At 53.3% G+C, this 24,661-nt stretch overlaps 1 protein-coding gene across 2 annotated transcripts in view; it reads right to left on the reverse strand.

Moving 5' to 3' along the window:
- Positions 1 to 24,661, reverse strand: part of ZHX2 (zinc fingers and homeoboxes 2) — a 159,169-nt gene that overhangs the window by 133,648 nt on the left and 860 nt on the right. The window lies entirely within an intron of this gene.

Genomic DNA, 24,661 nt, shown 5'->3' on the forward strand with positions numbered 1-24,661 from the left:
AGGAGGTCACATGTAGATCCTTATAATTGGTTCCCCCTTTCCAACCCACCCTCCCTCTACCCTCCCAGTATCGCCACTCACACCACTGGTCCTGAAGGGATCGTCCGCCCTGGATTCTTTGGTACTTTCTATCTGGTCACTGTGTTCTGTCTAGTGCCACCACTGGGCCTGCCCGGGCGGGTCTACTACGTTCCTTGCAGCCAGTGGAGGCCAGGCTGGGTCAATACGTCTTTGCCTCTCCCTTCCCATCTACCCCAAGCACCCAGAACGAAATTAGACCCCTAGCTAAGGCCTGCTCATGCTGGGGCCACCAGCCAGTCACCTTCTTCCTGGATCCTCCGGTCTGTGGACGGTGTGACCCTCCCGTCCTTCCCGGGCAGCCACCTCCCGTCCTCTCTGCATGGCTCGTGTGCCTGTGGCACCTACGGGACGGACAGCAGGGTTGATCAATCCCTCAGCAACCGATCGCCTGTCTTCATGCAGATATCCTCAGCAGAACACAAAAACAAATTCCTCACAGGGCGCATGCGTGTGTCCTGAGTGCCAAGTCTCTTTGAAGACACATTGTTGAAGCAAGGGTGAGCGCCCGCAGGAGACACGCTCAGGGACCAGGGAGGGAGGAGACTGTGCAGAGCACTGACCGCCAGCTCTCATGCAAGCCCCTCGCCCGCCTCGGGAGCTTGCGCAGGATGAGGAAGCTGACCCATGGCGGTGCCTGGCCATGGACTAGGGCAGGTGGACGCGGCTTTGCTGCTAAGACAGGGAAGTGGGGCACAAGCGCTCAATTCATAGAGACCAGGGGAACGGCTGTGGACATTTCAGATGTCTGCCGGCAAACCTCCTGCCCCAGCCCCCCACCTGCTCCCCTCTTCTGTTGGCTCTCCCCATGCCCATCTAAGAGGAAGGAAAGCTGCATTGTGGGTACCACTCCTCTCTCATGGCAAAATCTGTCCTGGGAGCCAATCTGGTCAAAATGTCAGCACGGACTATGGACTGCTGGGCCTGCAGAGTCCCCAGGAGTGCCTGGGACTCACCCGGCCCCACATGCGGCCCCTGGTCCCTTGCCTCTGAATGAACCGATGGCAGAGACAAGAGGGTGATGAGGAGAGCTCTTAGGAGGCGGTGCAGGGGTTTTGGTCCAATGGATGGAAATGGCAGTGAGTGTGTGTATGTGTGTGTGTATGTGTGGAGGGGAGAGGTCTCTGGGGACTGCATGATCAGGAGGACTGTTGGGGGAGGTCAGATGCGCAGGCATTCCCTCCCCTGAAGGCAATCAGTTGCCAGACTGCTGTCTCATCCCACAGCAGGGGTGGGCCTGCTCCCTGCCTCTGGGGACAATGGACAGGCTCCTGTAGGAGGGGTTTGCACCCTACTGATAAGGGTTCCTATGGAGACCCAGAGACCACCCCCTAGACCACCCTCTCATTGCTGTGTAACCTATAGTGCAGCTCCTCCCTGTGACGTATGTCTCTACCTGTAATTAGTGGGCTGGCTTGCCCCCAAAAGGTATATAGGTGTGAGTCAGCAATATAGATCTCTCTCTGACTCTGAGCTCCTTGCTGCTCACTCCCTGGTCACTCCCCTCTCCCTTGTTCCCTTACCCTCCTTCCCTTCCCCCTCTCTCCACGTGGACCACCAAGCTGGGCTGAGGTGAGCAATGCTACCCTGTAATGTGTCTGACTGTATTATTGTAATATCTCTCATGCTCTTGATGACTCTAATATAATACTTATATATCTCAACCGTACAACTGTGCATTACTGAACCCAGAAGTAGTATTAATGAACCAGTGAGTAGTAGCAGCGGGTGGGGGCTGGCACCCTTCACCCCCCAGCGCCATTTTTAAATTTAATACTACAGAGGACTTCCTGGAGGAGGGTCTCTAATAGGCTGCGTTGGCCTGACCTGCGAGGGGCTGGGAATCCATCGCCAGTTGCACCACCAGAACACTGCCAGGGTCACCAGGGTCCTACGTCGGGACACCAGGCGCTGTGCTAGTCTTCTGCCTTCGCTTGTACTTTTCATAGCCTGAAGGAGCTCGGCAGTTCAAAACTACCATCCTCTTGGAGGGAGAAAGATGAGACATTTCTTCCCCTAAGAGTTGCAGTCTCGGAAGCCCCCAGGGGGCAAGTCTACTCTGTCCTAGAGAGTTGCTGTGAGTTAGAATGGGCTTGATGGCAGGGACGAAGTCCACCACCCATCAGTCACCTTGTCACTGTGATGCTAGAAGCTCTGCTACCAGTATTCCAGATGCCAGCGAAGTCGCCCGGTATGGCAGGCTTCAGCAGAGCTTCCATCTCTCACTGAGAAGAAAGGCCCCGTGACCTACTTTTAAACTCGGGCCGATGGGAGCTTACGGCTTACAGTGGACTCCTGTCCTAGGTCGTGCTGGAAGAGGAGGCTTCTAGGCTGAACACCACACACTGGGCTTGGTCAAAACAACCATCACCACCACGGCTTAGGACCCGGCAACTGATTCTGTGCAAGGGAGAGTGGGGCAGGCAGGCGTCATTGCTATCCCGTCTGGTTTTTACTGTTGTATGTGCTGCAGCCAATTCCATTCACCGTGATCCTGTACGATGGAGGGTCTCCGAGACCCGGATCTGCATGGGAGCAGACTGGCAGGTCTTGTCTCCCAAGGAGTCAGTCGCTGGGTAGGTTCAAACTGCTGACCTTCTGGGTATCAGTCAAGCGTTTAACCATCACACCACCAGGGCTCCGTATCCTCCTTTTAGGATTAAAGAGAGAAACTGACGCCGTGGCTTGGGCTGGGCGGAGAACGGAGACCCGTCTTCCTCGGGTCAAATCTCATGCTCGTTCAACTGCCCCCTTGGCTCCAACGAGGATAGCTGTGGCAGGAGAATTCACAGGTGGCATCTGTGATGAGGGGGGCATTCAGACCCCCCAACACCGCCTTTTGAGGAGCAGAGTAGAACCTGCTCAGGCTGAAATCCAAATGCATCAAGCCAGCTTCAACGTGCGCCTTCTCATTCGCTACCCAAATGTACTCCTTAGAAGGTCTAATTATAGTGGCTTCTATTTTCTTGTAAATAATCACATCTGTCATAACTGATTTAACTGATCCAAGGCACCAAGTTGGCAATCTTGGCAGCCTGAGCCAATGTGTCAATTATGCCAAGCAGGCTGTGAGCAAAAGTTGCAGGAAACGGAAGAGGGGGAAACACACACACACACACACACACACACACACACACACACACACACACACACACACCAAACTAGCAGCTAGTCATGATCATATAGATGGTGGGGACCAAGACGTGCTTTCTCAGTCTTCAACATGACCGGTGCGGGCCGGTCCTTCTGCCATCCAACTTAGGTGAAACCGACACAGACAGCCAGGTCCCCGGGAATAAGAACATCTTCTTAGTGGAACATCAGTCCTGGAAACTGGCTTTTGGAACACCTTCGGAGTCTAGGGTGATAACCGCAGGAATTTTACTAGAGCTCCAGCTTCTAGTTTGGGGCAAGAAAAATGAGGAGAAGGGCCGTCAGGATTCACAGGCTGCATTCTGAGGGCAATTGTTCAGCTAGAGCTCTGCCTACGGATTTGGTCTTGGGTTCAAAACTCCTTTCTCCCCCTGACTGCTGCACAGTGTCCTTGTCTATCAGATGGTGACAAAAATGCCTATAGCCTTGAGTCCTTGTTTGCATGGGCGGTGTAATGACTGAATGTGGCAGCCTACTGGGCATCGTGAGTCCAATACACACCCTCCTCCTCCTCCTCCTCCATCATTACCACCACCACCACCATCACCATCATGAGGGCTGAGTCCTCTCGTTCTGTGGGAAAGGCTTCTTTTCCAACTACTTCTAGGCATCAGTGCACAGAGGGGATGGGGCGGGATGGGATTTCTTTGGAGATCTTTTCTGTGGCAGGGAGGGTTTTTCACCAAGCCTTTCTTCCGTGGTGCTGCCGAGTGGCTCTGGACCACCAACTTTTAGGTTAGTAGTATCACCCAGACCATATGTGCCACCCAGGAACCTAAATAGACCCATAAAATCCCAACATGGATCATTCCCATTGTTAAAAAGTGGACATTCAAATCCACAGGTCCTCGAGTAGTGACACCGAAAGTGGTTGATACCAATCTCTGGAGGTCGCTAGAATGAACCAGAGGAGCGGCAAAGGTGATAACTACACTTTATCCTGAATTTTAGGCTAGAGGACAACGGTTTCTTAATTGTTGGGTGTGTGTGGGGGGAGAGGGGAGGGGGCACCAGTAATCAGGTGCATCCCACCCCTGGATTGGTTGCTCAAAGCAGATCCCGTTATGAAGGGAATTGTTTTGTGTTAGGTCAGGTCATGGGGGTTACTAGGTCTGAACTTCTAAACCACTGAAAATCCTAAATGGGCACGAAACGTAAATCAGCTAAATGGGCAGGAAACGTAACTTTCACAAGGAGGAAGAAGCCATCCATCAAGGCGTTTGAGAAAACCACTCACTAGCTTCTTGCAGAGGTAATGGAGAACTGTTCGAAGCTACCGTTGGATAAATCTACAGGTTAAATGGACAAAGGGTAAAGACAGATCCGAGTAAAATCCTCTCATCTGGGGTTCCTGGTGGTGACCCTGGGTAGGTACCTGGGCTCACCTCTGTTCTGTCCACATTTTCACTTGTGACTTAAATGAAAACCTAAATGCCAGCCCTGGAAGCCATACAATAGAGAGGCTCTGTAACTCATACCACCACTCACTAGCTATTAGGGTATGTGAAGACCCCTCAACTCTACACTCAATCTTATCCAAAAGGCCAAGAAGCGACGAGACCCTCACCTCTAAAAGCCTCAGCTTCATTGTCTGTAAAATGGGGGATAGTACTATGCATCTCATTGGCTTGTTCTGCGGGTTACCCGTGAGTGTGTGGAATGCTGGGCCTGGGAACTCCTGTGCACAGGGGAAGCAGGTGCGATCACCCTGCTGCGGTCAGAGATAACATGCTGCTGGCAAGAGAGTGAGCGTGGTGGTCGGCAGAGACAGCCTTCTAAAAAGTCTCAGTGGGTGAGCAGACTGGACCACACTGAAGGGCTTAGAGAGGGCAGTGTCCGGCCACACTGCAGGACATGTGGGCATGGGCATCACAGGGCCTGGATGAGAAAGGCTGAGTGGGTGCAGCCCAGATGGGGCCAGCAGCAGGGAATGTGAGGAAGGGGCATATGGGTATCCTTTAATAACACTGGTAGCAGAGTAGTACACAGAGTGAGGTGGGCCATGACCCCCACTCCCCCGGGGCCCCCAAACTTGCTGCAGAATTGAGTTCTATTGGGGTACTTTAGGTAAAGAGAAGCATCCCCATATTATTTTCTCAAAGGAGAGTAGCCAGGATTATGGACTATCTAGAACAAGGGTCCTCAAACTACGGTCCGCTGAGGACATTTATCCGGCCCACCAGGTGTTTTTGCCACCGCTGCCTGTCCTGTTTAGCAGCCGACTGGTTCCGGGCCCATAGGAATTTGTTCATAGTTTTTAAAAAAACTATAGTCCAGGCCTCCAACGGTCTGAGGGACAATGAACTGGCCCCCTGTTTAAAAAGTTTGAGGACCCCTGATCTAGAACATAGGTTCCCATTCATTAGACCCACTGCCCTCTTTTTAGATACACATCCCCCCCCACCAAAAAAAATTCAGATCACAGCCCTGATGGCAATTAATTGAAAGGAAGTAACCTCGGGGTATGGACTGCTTCCAATGTAAGTGGATGGTGTGGGAAAGATTGCTTGCTTTTTGCTGAGTCTGGATCCTGTGTCTGACTCATCAACCTTTAGTTCTTTGGACTTAAGCCTGTGGCCTGCCATCGTGCCTGATGATCCTGGGAGCCATCAGAGGCCTGCCATCTGACTTGCTAATGACTTGGATTCATTTACCTTTGCAGTCGCCAGCCTGTGGTCTTCTTACCAATATTGAGTTCATCAACCTCTGCAGCTACTCGTTAGGAGAAACCCCAGCCTAACATCAGACCAATGGATTTGGAACCTGTCTAGACTTGGATCTGTCTGCTCTTACAACTGTGTGAGCCATTCTCTTGGCATAAATGACCTGCCTGTGATGTCAGGATGGTTCAGAACCAGAAGCAAGTCTTAAGACCCATTTGAACTCTCTGGCTAATGAAGCTGGGTGACCTTGGGCAAGTACTGCTCTGAACTTCATTTGTACAATCATGAAATTCTTTACCGTGGACATGGACTAATGACATTGGAGAAGCAACCAGTGCAGCAGTTAAATGACTATGTCTGGAATCAGATTACCTGGATTTACTGCCTGGGTGACCTTTGACGGTTATTTAATCGCCTTGTGCCTCAGTTTCCTCATCGGCACAGTGGAGCTAATAATTGATTACTGTCGTTCTTAGGTGCCACCCAGTCACTTATGGCTTCCGGCTGCTGCAGCCACTGGGCAAGCCATCTCCTTGACAATCTTCCTGCTTTGTTTGGCTTTTGCTACCTTTCTACTTTTCCAAGCACAATGTCCTTTTCCAGGGACTCATCTCTCTGGAAAACATGCTCAAAGTACATGAGAAGAAGCCTCACTATCCTCGCTTCTAAGGAGCATGCTGGCTGCACTTCCTCCAAGACAGATTTCTGCATTCTTCTGGCAGACCATGGTACTCTCAGTATTCCCTGCCAACACCATAATTCAGAACTGATGCATTTGACCAGATGCATAACAGCGCCCACCAGCGAAAGTGGTTATGGGGGGTGGGTGGGCGTGGAATGAGTCAACAAGTGTCAACTCTCAGGACCAAGCCTGGAACTTGAAAAGCACACACACAGTTGTCAACAATGAATGCCAACCTTTCATGGCCAGCCAGGCTCCCCACCGCCTTGTGCAGCCCTAAGTCTATGAGTTTGTACCACGACCTCACTCCTGGCTGCCTGGTCCCTTCCACCAGACTTCACACTTAGCTTCCAGAAATCCCCGGTTGGTGGACATGGGCCAGAGAATTAAACCTCCACGTGCCGAACTCTTCAAGCTGAATGGACAGCTCTATTTTCCTATTTCTCCCCATAACCTGGACTACCATGTCTTTGCTTTTCTTTCCCTGCAGGCCGGAAATCCTGAATAAATGTCAAAAGGAATTCACTGAGTCAACAAATATGTCAGATTATTGAAGCTTCGAGGAGGGAGCTATTTCCTACATCACCAGATGCTTAAAGGGAAAAGAGTTTCAATTACATGATTCAACAAGTACGCTATTTATGGCCTGAGCGACTCTGCTGTCATCTGTAGTCAATAGGTCGTGCTTCGTTCGTTCAACTGGAAAGCATCTGGGCCCATTTAACAGTTGTCAGGCACTGTCCCAGGCTCTGATGCTCTCATAACAACAGTGACAGCAGCCACTGTGGCTGTTGGGTGTCACGGGATCGAGACCAGATCAAAGTGGCCCGACAGGACAGTGTCCCACCGGGAGTTCTCAGCTGTCAGCCCTATGGGAGTGAATTGCCAGTGTCTTTTCTCTTGTGAAACTGGAGGGTGGGTCTGAACCACTGACCCTTTGGAACTTGGGGTTCACTAAGGTTCAGGATGGGGAGAGAAAGAAAGATAATTTGAGGAACTATAAGTTGTTCGGGAGCCTTAGTGGCGTAGTGGTGGTTATATGTTGAACCGCTAAACTCAAGGCTGGATGTTCAAAACCACCGGCAGCTCTGTGGGAGAATCATGAGACTTTCTATTCCTATAAAGAGGGTCAGTCTCAGAAACCCAGAAGGAAAGTTCCACCCTGTCCTATAGGGCCCCGGTGAGTCAGCATCGACTTAATGGCAGTGAGTGGTTTAGAAATCCCAGAGCAGAGAACTAGCTGGAGGTACGGTATGGCAGTGGATGTGGATCTGTATCTTGGAGAGCCGTGACTGCCTTGCCAAGGACTTGGGACTCAGACATTCTGATGCCGTCATGTGATGAGGAATGATGCTTATGCAGGGCGTTCCAGCCAGGACCACAGCTCCTTAAGGACAGAAAGTCTCGTTCTGTATTTCATCCCTTCAAATCTAGCATGAGGCTCCGTGTATAACAGGGGCTTGGTAAGGGGCCTGACCACTAGAGCTCTGTAGTTGAGAGCTGTTCCTTTGCACCTGGAGCAGATGCCATCAGCGATGGCACACACCTGCTGCCCAGCCCGTGCCTGAGCGCATCACTGCTAACCATGGGCACCCACCTGTGAATCGTTGCCTGGGGGCTTTCTCTGGTTTCTGGTGCCTGAAGTGCAGGGGGTTACCCACTTCTGGGTGAAGCCCACTTGAATGTTTGGGCTGCTAACCACAAGGTCAGCAGTTTGAACCCACCAGTCACTTGGTGGGAGAAAGATGAGTCTTTCTGCTCCCCTAAAGATTTACAGGAGGCCCAAAGGGGACAGTTCTGCTCTGTCCCAGAGGGTTGCTATCAAGATGGACTCAATGCCAGTGACAGAGGGAGCAGTGAAGGTTTGGGCTGGAACCCACCAGCCCCCCCACCCGGGGAGAAAGCTGTGGCAGTCTGTTTCTGTAGAGATTGTTGCTGGGAGGTGCTATTGGTTTGATTTGCACTCATAGCGACCTCATGCACAACAGAAGGAAACACTGCCAGTCCTGCACCATGCTCTCAATTGTTCTCATATTTGAGCCCAGGGTGGCAGCCACGGTGTCCGTCCATCTTCTTGAGCAGGGGTCCTCAAATTTTTAAAACAGGGGGCCAGTTCACTGTCCCTCAGACCTGTGGGAGGGTCGGCCTATAGTTAAAAAAAATGCACACGAACAAATTCCTGTGCACACCGCACATATCTTATTTTGAAGTGAAAAACCAAACAGGGCAAAAACACCCGGCGGGCCGGATACATGTCCTCGGGGGGCCGCATGTGGCCCGCGGGCCGTAGTTTGAGGACTCCTGTTCTTGAGGGTTGTTCTCTTTCTCACTGCCCCTCTCCTTGACCCAGCATGAAGGCCTCCTCCAGGGACTGGTCTTTCCTGACAAGATGTCCGAAGTACGTGAGATGAAGCCTCGTCGCCCTAGCCACTATGGAACATTCTGGCTGTACTTCTCCCGAGACAGATCTGTCTGTCCTTCTGGCAAGCCGTGGTTGGAAAGCTCCGGTACAGTTCCTTGAGGTTCCACAAGGAAGCCTGCTCTCAGTCTTCACAGACAGGCTGGACAACGTTTGTGGCTGTTGTTCTCAGCGAGGTAGGGGAGGGAATGAGATGAGTTTGCTCCCTAGGGCACATTTGGCAATGCACTTGGCTGCTAACCAAAAGGTTGGAGGGTGTCGCCCACCCACAAGCACTGGAGAGGAGAAGCCTGGAAGACTAGCCATTGGAAACCTTGGAGAGTACAGCTCCCCCCTGAGGCCCACAGGGCCAAGGAGAGTCATTTCTTGGCCACCCCTGCGAAGTCTTGTCTAGAAGGACTGGAAAGGAGGAACCACTTTAGGGGAACCTTCCTGCAGGTCGGGGAGAGGCAGGGGTGAGTTCTGGCAAGGACCCCTGGGGAAGCTCAGACCAGCCCTGAAGGCACCAACCCTGTCTCAACAAAAGGATGCTAACCCCCCAAGAAGGCTCACACCACCTACCAGCCCAAGAGTAACTCCGCGGGCTAGCTCCTGGCACCTCCGCTTCTGATGTCATGTTGGATTGCTTGTTAGGGTGGGTGGGGACATGGAGGGGGAAATTCGGCTGGCTTTTGCTTGGCAGTTTTCACTTTGTGGCAGCACCCGCTTCCCAGATTCAGAACCAGGGAGGGAGGTGGGAGATGGAGAGGGGGTCAGTCCTTCCACACTGACCACGCCATGCTCCCAGCACCACCTTCCAGCTCACACCCAGCTCATTTTCAAAAGCATTGGCTTCTGCCACCGCCAGGTCCCCAAGATCTCCAACTGGGGGTGGGGCGAGCACGGCAGCCGGCCAGCTTTCCCGAGGCCTGGAAAGAGTGATTTCCCAAGAGGAAGGATCCACAGCACAGTGAATAAACACTGCATTCCAGAGGAGGGGAGCTGGAGGGCAGCCCCGTGGGCTCTGCCCCCTCTCTGGTGACCCATGAACTTCTCCAGCTCGCCCCGCCCTCCCTGCTGCCCTGTGGAGGTGCTGTGGACCCAGAGCCCCATCTGCTCCCTGGCCAGGCAGCCCTTGGACCCTGCTGGATCCCTGCACGAGCGAGCGGCCTGTTTGTTTGCTCAACACCACCACGAAGGCTTTCCATGGAAACGTCACAATCCCGTCTGTGTGCAGATGTCGGCGGAAAGTCAAGGCCTTTTGCACAAGGCTTCCAGAAACTTCTGAGTCACAGGGTGCTCAGGCAGACAGACAGGCAGGCAGGCCTCCGACAGTCCGGCCTGACCAGACCAAGTCCTGCCATCCTGGGGCAGACAGACTGCCCCCCACAGACAGGCCACCTGCCGAGGAAAAACTGAGCCGTGTCACTAACAAGGAAATGGAGCACCCCCCGCCCCCAAGGGGCTGATGACCAGCTCAAAGCCAGCCGGAAGTGCTGACCCTGTCCCCTAGGCCCCCTCTGTGCGTGGGAACTATCTTTCAGGCCGGTAGAAAATCCCAGCCTGGCTTATCCAAACATGCCACATACTGGCTCCGAAAGAATACAAAGTCCTTCCCTGGCTTATGCAAATCGGAGCAGCATGCCCTGAAGGGTAGCCCTCTTTCCCAAAGCCCCCTTGGGTGGGTGGGGTGGCACCCAGCGTCTCTGCCACTGAGAGTCTTCGTTGCTCCTCCGGGATGAACACATGCCGTCTTCATCCCAGTCACACACGGTCATTACAGGAAAAGGTTTCTTCTGTTAAAACCGAGAATTTGCCTGCAATGTCCTGAGAAGTTCATTCCAGGTACTCAGGAATCAATAAAGTAGGCAAAACCAGTTGCCATGGTGCCGATGCCAGCTCACAGAGGGGGTGGTGGTGGTGGTGTGTGTGTGTGTGCTCGCCAGGCCTTTCTTGTTCAGCGGCCCCTCACAGACCGGAAACTCTAAGCTTCCAGCTGACTGCTGAGCCCATTAACCATTTGCACCACCTGGGGACACCGATAAAGCAGGCAATTAGGAACAAAGAGTCTTATGCCTGCAAACCTAGAATCAGGATTTTTCTGGGGTTGGTATTTTAAACCAACCAACCACCAAATACTCTAAAAACACCCGGCCTCCTCATTCCCTAGAAGTCCCCTGATAACAGAGTTGGATTTCTGTAACCAGGAGAGTGGGGAGCCAAGTGCCAGCTTGGTGTGCACTCCCTCTGGGGACACTCATGAACTGGCACACAGGAGGGGAAGAAGCATCAGACTTCTCAGCCGGCTGTGTGCGTGCGTGCGTGTGCACATGTGGTGTGCACCTGTTGTCATGTGCCGTGACACGTGCCGTGACTAGGTTTGGGTCGTTTTTATAACTCCCGGTTCTGAAAAGAAAAACAAAACAACCCCCTCCCATCCTCCATATTCTTTGTCCTTTAGCTGCGGCCATTTAACAAAGTCTTGCCCTCTCTCAGCCCCTCCCAGTCTTTCTCCTCCCAGTTCTTGGGACAAGATGTGCTGTTCTGAGGAGCTCAAGTCCTCGCTGTGCACCAGCGTTGTAGGGTGACGATACCACGGGGCGTGAGGCAGCGGTCAGTCCTGGGCTGCCAGCACCCTGATGGGACAAAGGCTGACTTGCCCTTTACACGCTGTGTAGATTTGCCCTCACTCTGAAAGGGCGGTCGCAACCCCTCTTTGCAACAAGATCGCCTTGGCTTGGGGCACGTGCAACGTTCAAAAGTCACAGCAAGGCTTCGGGTCCTTTCTTACGCGACCTCCAAACCTCCCTGGGGCTGGGTTGGTTTCATTTCTGGGCAGGGTGCTGGGCGGGAGGGTCTCAAGACAGTCAGGAGGCCGTCTACACACGCCCACGGAGAACTCAACAAGTCTAGTTGATGGCTTCGGAAAACGTGTGGACATACGGAATGAAAGGGAAATGGAATTCTTCCACGAGGTGCTTGAAGCCCCCTCTTGTCCCTCTCACCACCACCGCAGTGTCCCCAGGCTTAGTGTGGGTGCTTGCCACACAGCAGGTACTTGGGTAGTTCCTGTGCTAGGACATCAAAAGCCCAACACCTGCCACACTTCTGACTCACATGGACTGTGTAGGCATAGCTGAAGACACCCAAAACTTCCACAAACCGCCCTGAACGGGAACTGCCCTTTGACTCGGTCCCTTCTGCCTCCCTCACAGACTGCCAGCCTCACGGCGTGTTGGGTTTAGAATCAGCCAGGCCTAGTGTTAACAGTTGATGTGTTTGGCCCCTGCGGGGCTAGAGCAGGGGTTCTCAACATGTGGGTCTCGACCCCTTTGGGGGTCAAACGACCCTTCACAGGGATCACCCAATTCATAACAGTAGCAAAATGACAGTGAATAAGTAGCAATGAAAATAATTGTACGGTTGGGGGGGGGCACCACGACATGAGGAACGGTATTAACGGGTTGTGGCACGAGGAAGGTGGAAAACCACTGGGCTAGAGGTTTGAAAGTCTTTGGTTGCTGTTTAGAATCAGCCAGACCTGCGTGTTTCAAATGGTTGATGTGTTTGGCTGCTGAGGGGCTAGGGATTTGAAAGCCTTAGAAGAAGGGCCTGGCGATCAATATCTCCCACCCCCCCATCCCACTCCCATACACCCCAAAGAAGTCAGCCATTGAAACTTGACGAAGCACCGTTCTATTGGACACTCACACAGGGTTGTCACCATGCACCGATTCTACTTGATGGCAACTCGTTTTAGGCCTGGTTATAAGCCTGGTTCGTCCCCTTCCTCGTGAGCTTGTTCGAGGCTCCAAACCCTCAACATCCTCATCTCTCCCTTGGAGACATTTGGGCCTCTCTCAAGAGGTAAGTCACAGTTATGACGGGGGGGGGGGCAGGGGCAGGCCCAGTCCATTAACACACGAGGGACGCTGAGAATCACTGCGCTCTGGGTAAACGTTAGCCTTTAAGCGTTCCTACCACTGTGCCCCGGCCGATGCTCGGCAATAATTAGGGACTCATTAAATGAGCATTTTCTTTACACCAGACTGGAGGCTTAATGCAAGCCCAAATTGCAATGGTATTCTCTAAACGTGAGCAAGGTAAGCATGCGAGAGATATTTATTTCTTTATGTTTCTTTCAGCGCTTGTTGGACGTTCAGACCACCAAGACCTCTTCTCCGCACAGCAGGGAGACCCCCGAGCCCCTAGTGCCTGTAGACCCATGTTCATTCAAAGTCCCCTTTTGTTCCACACTCACTTCACCCCTGTGAGAGAGGAATGGGGCTGGGGGTGCCCTGCAGTGCACAGGGGGGCGAAGCCACAGTCCCGGGTCTCCCAGCTCTATCCACATGCAAGACTGGGATCGCTGACCGAATGAATGAACCTCCGACCACTGCCGCCGGTGGGCCACAGCTCCTGTCTCTGAATGCTCCGTGTTTGTTTCGCAATTCCCTGTAGCTCTTACCTGGCCTGCTACCCAGGGGACAATGAGGCTGTCCCGGGTGCCTGGCTTCCAGGGTGGAGCGGCAGGTCACTTTCGGGGAGTGGATGAGGGACGGAGAGGGAGTGCGCCTGGCCAGCTTCCATGCACGCAGAGCTGCTCGGAGGTCTCAGGATCCAGGATCACAATCGCCAGCTTTTTCTAACCCCACCCCAACCCCCACTCCCGCATGTGGGGCCAGGACATCTCGGTGGGGTAGGGGGGGTGGGGGTTTACAGAGCATGAGCTGGCTGGTGGGAGGCTGGCTTCCCCGCTGAGCAACCCTGAATCCCATGCCACAGAGGGGGAGGCCCTGCCTGACCCGCTGGGTGGCATTTCTGTTGGTTCCCTGCTCCCTAATTGTTGTTTGTTGCCATCGAGTTGCCAGGGACTCCTGGCGACACCATGCACAGCACCGTGGAATGCTGCCTGGTCTGACGCCTCGTCCACGCCATAGCGCTGTCATGCCATGTTCGAGTCCATCGTTGGACCCTGCGTATTTTGAATGCCTTCCAATCCCGGGGGCTGTAGGCTAGCGTGTTACCTACCAGACAGGGTGCAGGTGGCATCCGCAAAAGCCTTCCCTGGCCCAGTTTTGGGAAGTGGATCACCAGGCCTTTCTTCCTAGTCTTTAGTCTGGAAGCTCTGTGGAAACTAGTCTGCCATGGGTGACCCTGCTGGTGTCATCGCTTCCAGACAGACAGACAGATAGACAGACAAGTGGAGACAGACAAGTATCGACGGGTGGTGGCCTCTCCGATACGATCTCCTTTTCACTTTAAAAATATTTTACGTTGAGGTCAATCACAATCTTAAATGGGAGCTGAGCCTGGCTCTATGGTTTCTTTTACCTGGATCTTTAAAAGGTTCCTTCCACAGGAGTAAAATCGGTTCCCAGGTGAAGACACAGAGGTTCAGAGTGGGCACCTCACACGGCGGGCAGGAAGTGATCCCGAATCCTAGCATTTGGGAGCTTGAAGGGTTGCCCTGGTCACACAGTCCCGGATTTAAAACCCCAATACCACTGGGGGCTGAGGGCAGGCAGCAGGAGGGGAGGAGGGAGTTGCGAGGGACAACAGAATCCTGTGAGTGCTGTGGGGACAGACCCAGGGCCTCTGCTCACTCCGGCTGCCACACACAGATGTGCTGTGACACTTGCCAGACCTTACTATAACAACATGAACAAGAACAACAACAACAAAAAGACTAGAGAGCCGTGGGGCAAGACTGACCAGCACGAAACCAAACTCACTGCTATCACGTCCGTTCTATTTGTAGCAAACCCATGAGATGGAGGAGAACTGCCCCCGGGGGTGTCCGAGAACTGCCCATCTTTACAGGAGCAGACAGCCCCTTCATGCTCCTGCTCAGCGGCCAGTGAGTTCCAACCTCAGAGCTTGTGTAGTGCACTCCCCTACCAGAGCTCCCTTGGAGAGGCACAGCGTACGTGAAATCTTCTCAGTTTTCAATGTTGTCTTGATGGAAAACAGCAGCAATAATACTGCTTATAACCTAAGACACCCCCTGACCTTCCCCGCCGCCCCCCCCTCCAATCCATGTCTGTGGATCTCAGTCTTGTCTTAGGCCACGTGCTTCCCACCCCTGGTCTGAGACAAAGCTTTTCAAGCAGAGCCAAGCTCTCCCCTCCTAGCCGTGGAGGTTTTGTTGAGTTTTAGTTTCCGTGTTTAGTCATCCAGGGCAACAGAGGCATGGTTGACTATCCTTTCTTACGCTCCACATGTCCATCGCCCTCCCCCCCACCAGGTTGAAATGGCCTAGGAGCTTTGGTGGCACTGTTGAGTTGGTGCTGGACTGCTAATGTCCAGGTCCATGGTTCAAACCCACCAGCCACTGCACAGGAGAAAAATGAGACTGCTTGCTTTTGTGAAGACGTACAGGCTTACAGGCTTGGCACCCTCTAAGCAGTGGTTCTCAACCTTCCTCATGCCACTCACCCTTTAATACTGTTCTTCATGTTGTGGTGACCCCCAGCCATACTTTTTTTTTCTTTGCTACTTCGTAACTGTAATTTGCTACTGTTATGAATAGGGCGACCCCCATGAAAGGGTCATTTGACTCCTACAAGGGTTGTGACCCACAGCTTGAGAACCACTGCTCTACAGAATCATATTGAGATGGAATTGACCTCATGGCAGTAGGGTTTGGTGGTTTTTGCTTTCTGGGGTTTATTTTGGCAGTCCAAGGTTTCCCCAACTATGACTCAGGGTTAAATCTGATCGGCATCCTGCTTTTGTAAATAAAGTTTTACTGAAACAGAGTGATGCACAGCCCTTGACATACTGTCGACAGCTGCTTTTGCAATATAATGGCAGCGTGGTCTCAAGGCCATATGGCTCTCAATGCTAACATGTTTACTATGTGGTCTTTTGCAATGGTTCAGCGCTCAATGGCTAACCCAAAGGTGGGGCAATCTGCTCACGTAAGGAAGGCCTTATGGGACGGTTCTGCTCTGCCATCTGGGTGGATACGCCCGGGAAGTTAGCTCAGTGGAACCTAAGGACAACAGCCCTTCACAAAACAAAGCACGCCTATTAACCCTTGGTCTAGTGGTTTCAAACTGCTGACCTTCAAACTTTTAAAGGGATAGTTCCTATTGGGAAACACATTGTGTACCACCATCAAATACACACACACACACACACACACACAACTGAAGGTTTCCTAAAACACACTGACAGCCTTTTCCTGATTATTTCTGCATTCTGAGAGGCTGTGGGCACCGATCAATAACGATTGGCCACACTAAGCTGATATCATGGCTCTGACGGGCTGAGCTCTGCAGTTGGAGCAAACACTCCTGGGTCCGCCAGTCCAACTGTCTCAATGTCAAGACAGAGAGACAGGGGCTCACAGAGGTTAAGTGGCTTCCCCGAGGTCACACAGCAGGGGGAACGCAGTCCGAGCCAAGACCCAACCCGTTCCCCTGCCCCACGGCTCAGATCTCAGGGTGAACTTGAGGCTTGGTGGCCCACCAGCCAGAAGGGGCAGAGGAGAAGATGTGACCTGAGGCAAAGCTGTATGAGATCTGCTTTCCAATCCCTCCGCCTCCTCCTAGGCCTCAGAGCAGGAGCGCAGGCCGGAGGTGAGCTGGAGGACACTTCGTCTGGTTCACTCAGTGACCAAGGCCACAGGGGGACCAAGGAACTGGATCACCTCTCTTAGCAAATCAGCAAGTGGTTCTATACCCCAGCAAACACCCACTCCATCCACAAAAAGCACTGCAGGTGGGTGAATGGATTCCCGCCATCCCCACCCCTTCAAAGCTACTTCAAGTATAGAGCCAACTTGAGGGCAGGCGGGGTTCATGTGAGCATCACTACAGACCTCACAGCCAGCCAGCGGTGGTCATTCCAGAGGATGTGAGTGGGGCACTCTGGGAAGACCTATTTTACTCCTTCTCATATCCCTCACAGTGTCCAGATGGGGCCCCGTCCACACAGGGCTCAGGAAGTGTGTCCTGAACGACACTAGGCTAAGTGTCAGCACACGTCCGTGCAGGCCTGACATCCTTTGTGGCCCTCGTTCCAGATTCTGAGAGAGCAACAACATGCTGGGGCTGGCTGCCTCAATACGCAGAGATGCGAAGCCGGGCTGAGAGAAGCAGTGATGGGTCCAGGGCTCAGCAGGGCAGACACAGCGATGACTGCCCAGTTCTCTGGGCCTCCTCCATGTTCCCAGGCCCCCTATAGCGAGGCAGGGCCCTCGAGCTAGTTCTGACCAATGGGCTGTCGGCAGAAGGGACACCTTGAAAGTGTGTGTCTATGTCCCTTTAATTTCTCTTCCTCTGCCCCAGCAACCTGGAAGCCATGGCTTCAGAATACACAGCTACACAATTCAGGCAGCCTGGCCCCCAGAATCAGCGCTTGGAAGAAAGCTACCTTGGGGGAGCTATTGGTCTTCACTGTGGACTTCAGGAGAGTAAGAAATACATCTGGCTTTAAGTTGAATGAGTTGGCATTGAGTTTGCGCGTGTTAGGATATCAGGGTTTACTTGTCACTGCATCGCAACCTAGCCTAACCTATCATATTTCGCATCTAGTGGCTGTCCAAGAGACTTCATGTACTTCTGTCCCTGAGAGGTCAGTGACTCCCCATCATGTAAATGCACGCACACACACACTCCTATACTGAAATCCCAATAAGGCCCCTTTTCCTAACACACAGAATGACTTACTAAGTTCAGTGAATCTGACCGCCTCTCTGTCTGTTTGTTTTCCTACTGCTGGGGAGGCAGGAGGATTTTGACAAACTGTACGAGGACAAGCATCTCGAGGCTGAGAAGCTGTTTCAGGTCAAAGAGCACCTTCTAGCGAGGAGGACAAAGAGACCCCTGTTCCTACTTCTCGGTGTGGTCAATCACAAACAAAACCTTGCCCCCTCGAAGGGTGGATGGACAGTGTCCCTGTAGCCACCTTGCCAAGCTACTGAACACAGAACCTGAGAGCTAGTGCGCCGTGGACTATGTTCTTTACTGTGCAGCGTGGGGGCCTCCATTTCCCCGTGTGTCCAATCGGCACCGACATTTCTATGAAGTGGGGGTCGCTAGGAGGGCTTAATAAAGCAAGACATGGTACAATGTACAACAAGCCTGGTTCAATGGACAGTATACAGTAGGGAGTATGTCTGTTTCTTCCTCCACAGTCAATTCAAAGTCAAGTTTGGTCTTAAAGTTCAACTCTGGCAGAAAGCTGGATTTTGGAAGCATTAGCAAGCCTCCTCCCCACCCCTCCTGAAATTGCTCTCTGAGCCATGGGCCACGACACAGGAAGAGAGGAGGCTGGAGATGATATTCTTGAGAGGATGAAGTAGATCCAGGTTGCACGCGGAGGCCTAGTTTCCAGACCAGGCAATGGGGCTGAGGCAGGGAGGCAGGCAGAGGATGACCAAGAAGCCTTAGGTTTGGGACAGTGCAGCCTGGGACGGAAGCTGCCTTAACTGCTTCCTGTTTTGAGAGGGACCAGAGAACAGTCTGTCCCGCTGTGGTACGGACTGGCCACCAGGGGCAGCGGTGAGCAGCAGCAACTCACTCCTGTGAAGTGCAAACCTGGGCGCAGGGCACCTGGGTGGCACAGATGGCTAAGTGCTTGGCTACTAATGAAAGGTGGGTATTTGAATCAACCTGGAGGTACCTCAGAAGAAAGGCCTGGTCATCTGTTTTCAAAACACACAGGGCTGCCTTGAGTTGGCACTCGCTAAGGCAATGGGTGTTCCTGGGTTCAATTCTTGCTCTCACTCGCCACCATGGAGTCAATGCTGACTCATAGCGACCCCTCGTGGGTTTCCAGGGATGTAACTGTTTTCAGGAGTAGAAAGCCCGGGACAGTCTTTCTCCCTCGCAGCTGCCGATGTTTTGAGCTGCCGACCATGGGGATGGCAGGCCAATGCTTAAACACTGCACTACTTGGGATCCACCTCCCCCACCAAGGCTCCTTGGGAGTTCAAACCTCAAGACCAAACGCCCTGCCTGCACGCTACCTGCAAGGCCCCTGAAAGCAGGTTGGGACCCCTGGGCAGCCGGGGGACCACGCAGGTTTTCAGGAGGTGATCAGATGAGGCTCTAGAACAGTGGTTCTCAGCCTTCCAAATGCTGAGACCCTTTCACACAGGTCCTCATGTTGTGGGGACCTCCAACCATAAAACTACTTTCATTGCTACTTCATAGCTGTCATTTTGCTACTGTTATGAATCGGGGGACCCCTGTGAAAGGGTCGCTCGACTCCCAAAGGGGTCGACACCCACAGGTTGAGAACCGCTGCTCTAGAACCACACAGGCAGGGAGAGAACGGTGGCGGAGCCAGCGACACGACCTGGCTTCCTTTCCCGAGACCTCCTCCTTCCCTCTTACACAGATGGTGAAGAGCAGCCTTGGAGGTCTGTCCTCGCAGCTGGGCAGTTAGGCCCAGCATGACGTGGCCCTCTTATTTCAAAACACACACACACACACACACACACACACACACACACACACGCACACACAGAGCTTCTCTTCGATTCCGTTCTGTTTGTCAACCCAACAACAGTGCATTGAGCAACCACTCAGCCAGACTGGCACCCATGGGGAGGGGTGGGGACGTGTGAAACAAAGTGTAACACTCTCGCGCTGGATGAGTTTGGGTACTTGCTCTGGTACACACACACACACACACACGCGCGCGCGCACACACACGCACGCGTGTGCCTGCAAGGCTGTGGGTTCAAGAGAGCAGGTTTCTGAGACCCACGGTGGCCCTGTCAGCAGGTGGGAGCCAGCCTTGCTGTGTGCACAGGCTCTGTCTGAGTCCCTTCGGCACTCAGGCCAAGCTGTCTGAGGCAGGGCCCCCTGAGCTCGAGCTCTGAGAGAGGGGAATCCATTTATCCCATGTGCAGATTCTACATGGCTGGTAAGCTAACCAGGCAAGTGGGCTCCTGTCATGCCTGTCATGCCTCCCCTGCTCTTCATCTGGACTCTCAAAGTGGTTCCCTAATTCTCCTGCCTGAGATGAAGTGTCCCACCCCTGAACCTAGCCTACCCAGCAAGCTGCCCTGGCAACGCCTATGGTCACCAGCGTATCCACTCTCCCGGCTGGGGAAAATGAGGGGGCTGTCCGTCCACAAAGCAGAGAGGAGACTGGGCTGGTCTTGGACGCCACACGTATCCCCACCAGGGATTTCTTCCTCGCTGGGAGCAAAGGCCCAAACCGTGGCCTTGGAGACGGTAGACCAGGCAAAGGGCGTCCACCTCTGGGCAGCAGACATACGCCAGCAGCTCTAGCTGAGTCAGTGCTGGAGTCTGTGGACGGGGCCACCGACTCCCTGGTGTGGCTGGCTTCCTGTCTCTCGGCCACTTTCCTCCTGTGACCTGGGAGTGGAGAGTCCCAGTCCCAGAGCTAAGGCAGAAGCAGGCCTCTCAAACAACCACGGCTCAGAAGCACCTCGGAGAAATGCCAGGGACAGTAACGTCACCAGCCATCATTCTAGGCCACGTGCTAAGCACTTTACAGGCTGTAGCAAGGCCCGCAGTTCAAAGCCAGCAGCCACTCTGAGGGAGAAAGACCAGGCATTTCACTTCTGGAAAGAGTGACCTTTTCAGAAACCCACCTACCTGTCTGGTAGGGTTGCTATGAGTTAGCATTGACTCCATGGCTGTGGGTTTTGTTTGGGAGCCCCTGATGCTGTCACTCTTCCCAGCAGCCCTCGGGGGGTTGCTCGGGCTGCCAGCGCAGGGTTCTGCCGCTGAATCAGGAAGCCAGTGGCAGGGCCATCTTTACAACACACACACACACACACACACACACACACACACACACACACACACACACACACACACCCTTTGATCATGTTTCTCCTGTAGAGGAAATCTTTACATCACACACACACACACACACACACACACGAAATATTTAACACACACACACACACACGAAATATTTAACACACACACACACACACGAAATATTTAACACACACACACACACACACCTTTGCTCATGTTTCTCCTGTAGAGGAAATAGCTTTGTTAAGCTCTTTGCTCACAGCCTGGCCAGAGCTGGATGTCATGGCCATGCTGACAGCAGACAGTGGTGACCCGGAGTGGGTGGGAGAGGCCAGAAGGCCGCTCCTAACAGAGATGGGTGGGGCATCTTTGCTTTTGGGAGGCCAGGGCGCGTGTGTGGGGGAATGTGGCTGACAGAAGCTGGGGAGCTGACTGCATCCTGACCCAGAATTCAAAGGGAGGGATGGTGAGTCCAGGCAGCAGCAGCGAGGCCCCAGGCCCTCACTTCCCTCTCCTCACCAAGATCTCTGCAGGGACCTCTGTGAATCTCACTCACTGGGCACCTCTCCTGCCTCACCCCGGCCCTGGTTCTGGGAACTGAATGTGTCCAACAGATCTGAGTGTGAATTTTTTTTAAAAAAATCATTTTATTGGGGGCTCTTAGAGCTCTTATAACAATCCATACACCTGGGTGTGCATTCTGCCTCTCTCTCATCTTGGGGTCTATCTAATCCTGGCATCTGCAAACACACCGGAGGGACCTGGTCCAGCTTGGGGAAACCGAGGCCCAGGACAGGAAGAGGGCCAGGCGGCTACTCAGCCGCCTTTTCCCGTTTTCCTTCTCTATGGAGTGCCCGGTGCCCTCCCCTTCCTCAGCCTCAGAGTTCCCACCTGTTAAGTGGGGATTAGGAGCCATGGTGGAACAGTGGGCTAAGCACAGGCTGCCCACCGCAAGGTTGGCAATTTGAACCCACCAGCCCTTCGGCGGGAGAAAGGCAGTCGGCTTCTGCACAGATGACAGACTACAGGTTGGAAATCCCACGGGGCAGTTCTACTCAAGATTGCTAGGAGGCGGATCGCCTAAACTGATGATCTGACTGAGGGTGGTCAAGATACGGAGCCCCGGCAGAGTAGTGGTTACACATTGGGCTGGGATCCACCAGGTCAGCAGTTTAAAGCCACCAGCCACTCCGGAGGTGGTAGAAAGACGGGGCTTTCTACTCCCATAAAATTGATCGTCTCAGCACCTCACAGGGGAAGGTCCACCCTGTCTGAGAGGATCACTATGAGCCCCATCGATTTGATGGCAGTGAGTATTTTTTGTTTTCACAATCTGGACACGCTGCTAGTGGGAACATGGGCTGGAGGTACGGCCACTGTAGAGACCTGTTTAGAAACAGAGTTGCCCTAAGACCCACCAATCCCTGCCCATCGACCCAAGAGACTGTGAAGACATCTGGGCACACAGGGACGCGTGCACCCATGCTCACAGCACCATTCCTCATGATGTCCTCCAGAGGGGACATCCCAAGTCCATCAACTGCTGAGGGGCTGGACACACTGTGTTGTCAGTCACGCAATGGAATGCCCCAGGCAATCAGAAGGACAGAAGCCCTGATGCGGGGGACAGGGTGGATGGCATCAAACAGCGTGGATGGTGCAGGAGAGAGAGGCCAGGCAAGGAAACACACCCGAATGCTCCCACCCGTGTGGCATGTCTAGAAACGGCGCCGCTGTGGCGACGGAAAGTGGAGTAGGGGCTGACTTGGGCTGGGGAGCGGCTTCCCTTTGGGGCCGTGGAAATGCCCTGAAATTAGATTGTGGTGATGGCTGCACCACTCCGTGAGCACACTAAGACCCACGAACCCCACACTTTGGATGGGTGCCTCTTAGGGCCTGTGTGTCACACCAGAAGAGAGTGATGTCAAACAGTGGGCTACCGCCGTGTCTATGCTACACGTTGTAAGGTGCCTGCCATAAAGTTAAGTGACCTATCAGAGGTCATCGTTGACAATGATGCTGTCGCCCACATAAGGATCCGTTGCTCAATGAGAAATTGCTTAAGCTTCCTCAACATTCCTTATATTTAGAAGGACTTTGGGGACCTGGACAATCACTAGTGAGTCGGTGTCTCTAAGTGACCTGCCTGTACCCACACAGGACACCCACAGGGCTCCTTCTGGCCCAACAGACTCTGAGCAGCACCATTCTCCCTGAAACACCAGGCTCCTCATCGGTCAGAAGCGTCTGACAGTAGCTACTGCCAGAGGGCCTTATACTTTGTATCAGGAAGCCCGTAAACCTCATTTCTCGCAATGGCCAATCTCCTGGCCAGCGCCATCAGGTGCAGCCCCACACAGCCTTTCAAAGGGCTTTTCAAAAGCAGCCCCAGAAGTGATCCAGTCTTTGAGTCCGGAGTCCCATGAGCCCAGTTCACTGCCTGCTCAGAACTAGTTTGGGAGCGGCGTTCCCAGGGTAGAGTTGTAGGCAATTGTGCAGGCTGGAGCCTCAGAGCTCTCTGTGGGGAGGGTAGGTGAGGGAGGGTCTCTGCTCCTGCCTGGCCACGCCATCCCTCCCAAGTCCTTAGCCAGAAGGCGAGGACTGCTGCTCCAGCTTCCAGCTGTCACCCCTCCTCTCCCCCATGACCCACCCCTCACCTTCCAAGAAGGCAAAGACCCAGCCATCCCTGCTAGACCAGGCTCTTCGGCCTCTCCCACTGGCTCTCTGTCTCCAACAACCATAATCAACTTGGCCACGGCATCCAGCTCCAGCTAGGCTTAAAGCAGCTGTTTCCTCTCAAGTGTTACCCGATGTGGGAGGGGGATGCAAAACAGAAATTCAAATTCTCACGGAATCCAAACTTTCTGGAGCTACTGAGGCTGGATGACCCACACTGGACTAATGCCCTGAGAGATCACCTTTAGACCTGCAGCCTTCTTAAAACCAGATAGGAGTTTAGCTTCACTGGTAAAGAATGCTTGCCTTGAGCCTTGGGCTCTTTTAAGATCCACCAATACATGGATACAAGGAGCCATAGTGTCGTAGAGGTGACGTATGTGGCTGCTAACCACAAGGTCAGCAGTTCAAAACCACCAGCCCCTCTGAGGGAGAAAGATGGGGCTTTCTACTCCCACAAAGAGTTACAGCCTCAGAAACCCACAAGAGCGGTTCTACCCTATTCTATAGGGGTCACTATGAGCTGACGTCCACTTGAATCAAGTTTGTTTGGGGTTTGAGGAGGGTATACATTTATACAGGATCAAATGGACCGCAGAAATTCCCACGATGGGATTGAGACCTCATGAGAGTGGGAGAGGGACAGCTTAGGAAGGAGGATGGCCACACAGCTAGAAGGGTGTTACCACCGTCACTGAGCTAGCTGTACATGCAGAGGCTGTTGGGGCGGCGTGGGTTCTGCAGGATGTATGGGCTCAGCAACAACGTAAAGTAGTTGAAAAGCGAAACACTTGGAAGAGCAGCCCTTCCCACGCTGACGGGACAGCTGAAAGCCACCTCAGCACGTGCCCTCCTTGCACGGGGGTTCTGGGGTGCCCAGGGTTGGGGGAGCCTGAGGTGGCTTTGTTGTTAGAGCTATCCAGCCTGGCCTTCGATTTTACAGGCAGTGGGAAAGTGCGATCGGCTGAAAGGCATTTTCTGAGCGCCTGTTTTAAGTAAATGGCTCCGCAGCTGGGGCTTCGTTGTGAGCCACAGGCAGGAGTGTTATGATTCACGGGCTCGCACTGACAATGATCCTCTTTTATTGGATAACAACAGCAACACAGCCATTCTCCACCCTCCCCGGGCCGGCTTTCTCCGCCGCAGGTCCCTGCCCGCCGCCTGGCAAGATTGTACAGCACCGGGAACGTCGCACCTGGATTCTTGGGGGATGGCACAGACACCGACACTTAGTTGTTTCTGCAGATTTGGGGGG

The sequence above is a fragment of the Echinops telfairi genome, unplaced genomic scaffold, assembly GCF_000313985.2.
Source record: "Echinops telfairi isolate 266 unplaced genomic scaffold, ASM31398v2 ScPeMD7_1;HRSCAF=3_0, whole genome shotgun sequence".
Classification (NCBI taxonomy): Eukaryota; Metazoa; Chordata; class Mammalia; order Afrosoricida; family Tenrecidae; genus Echinops; species Echinops telfairi.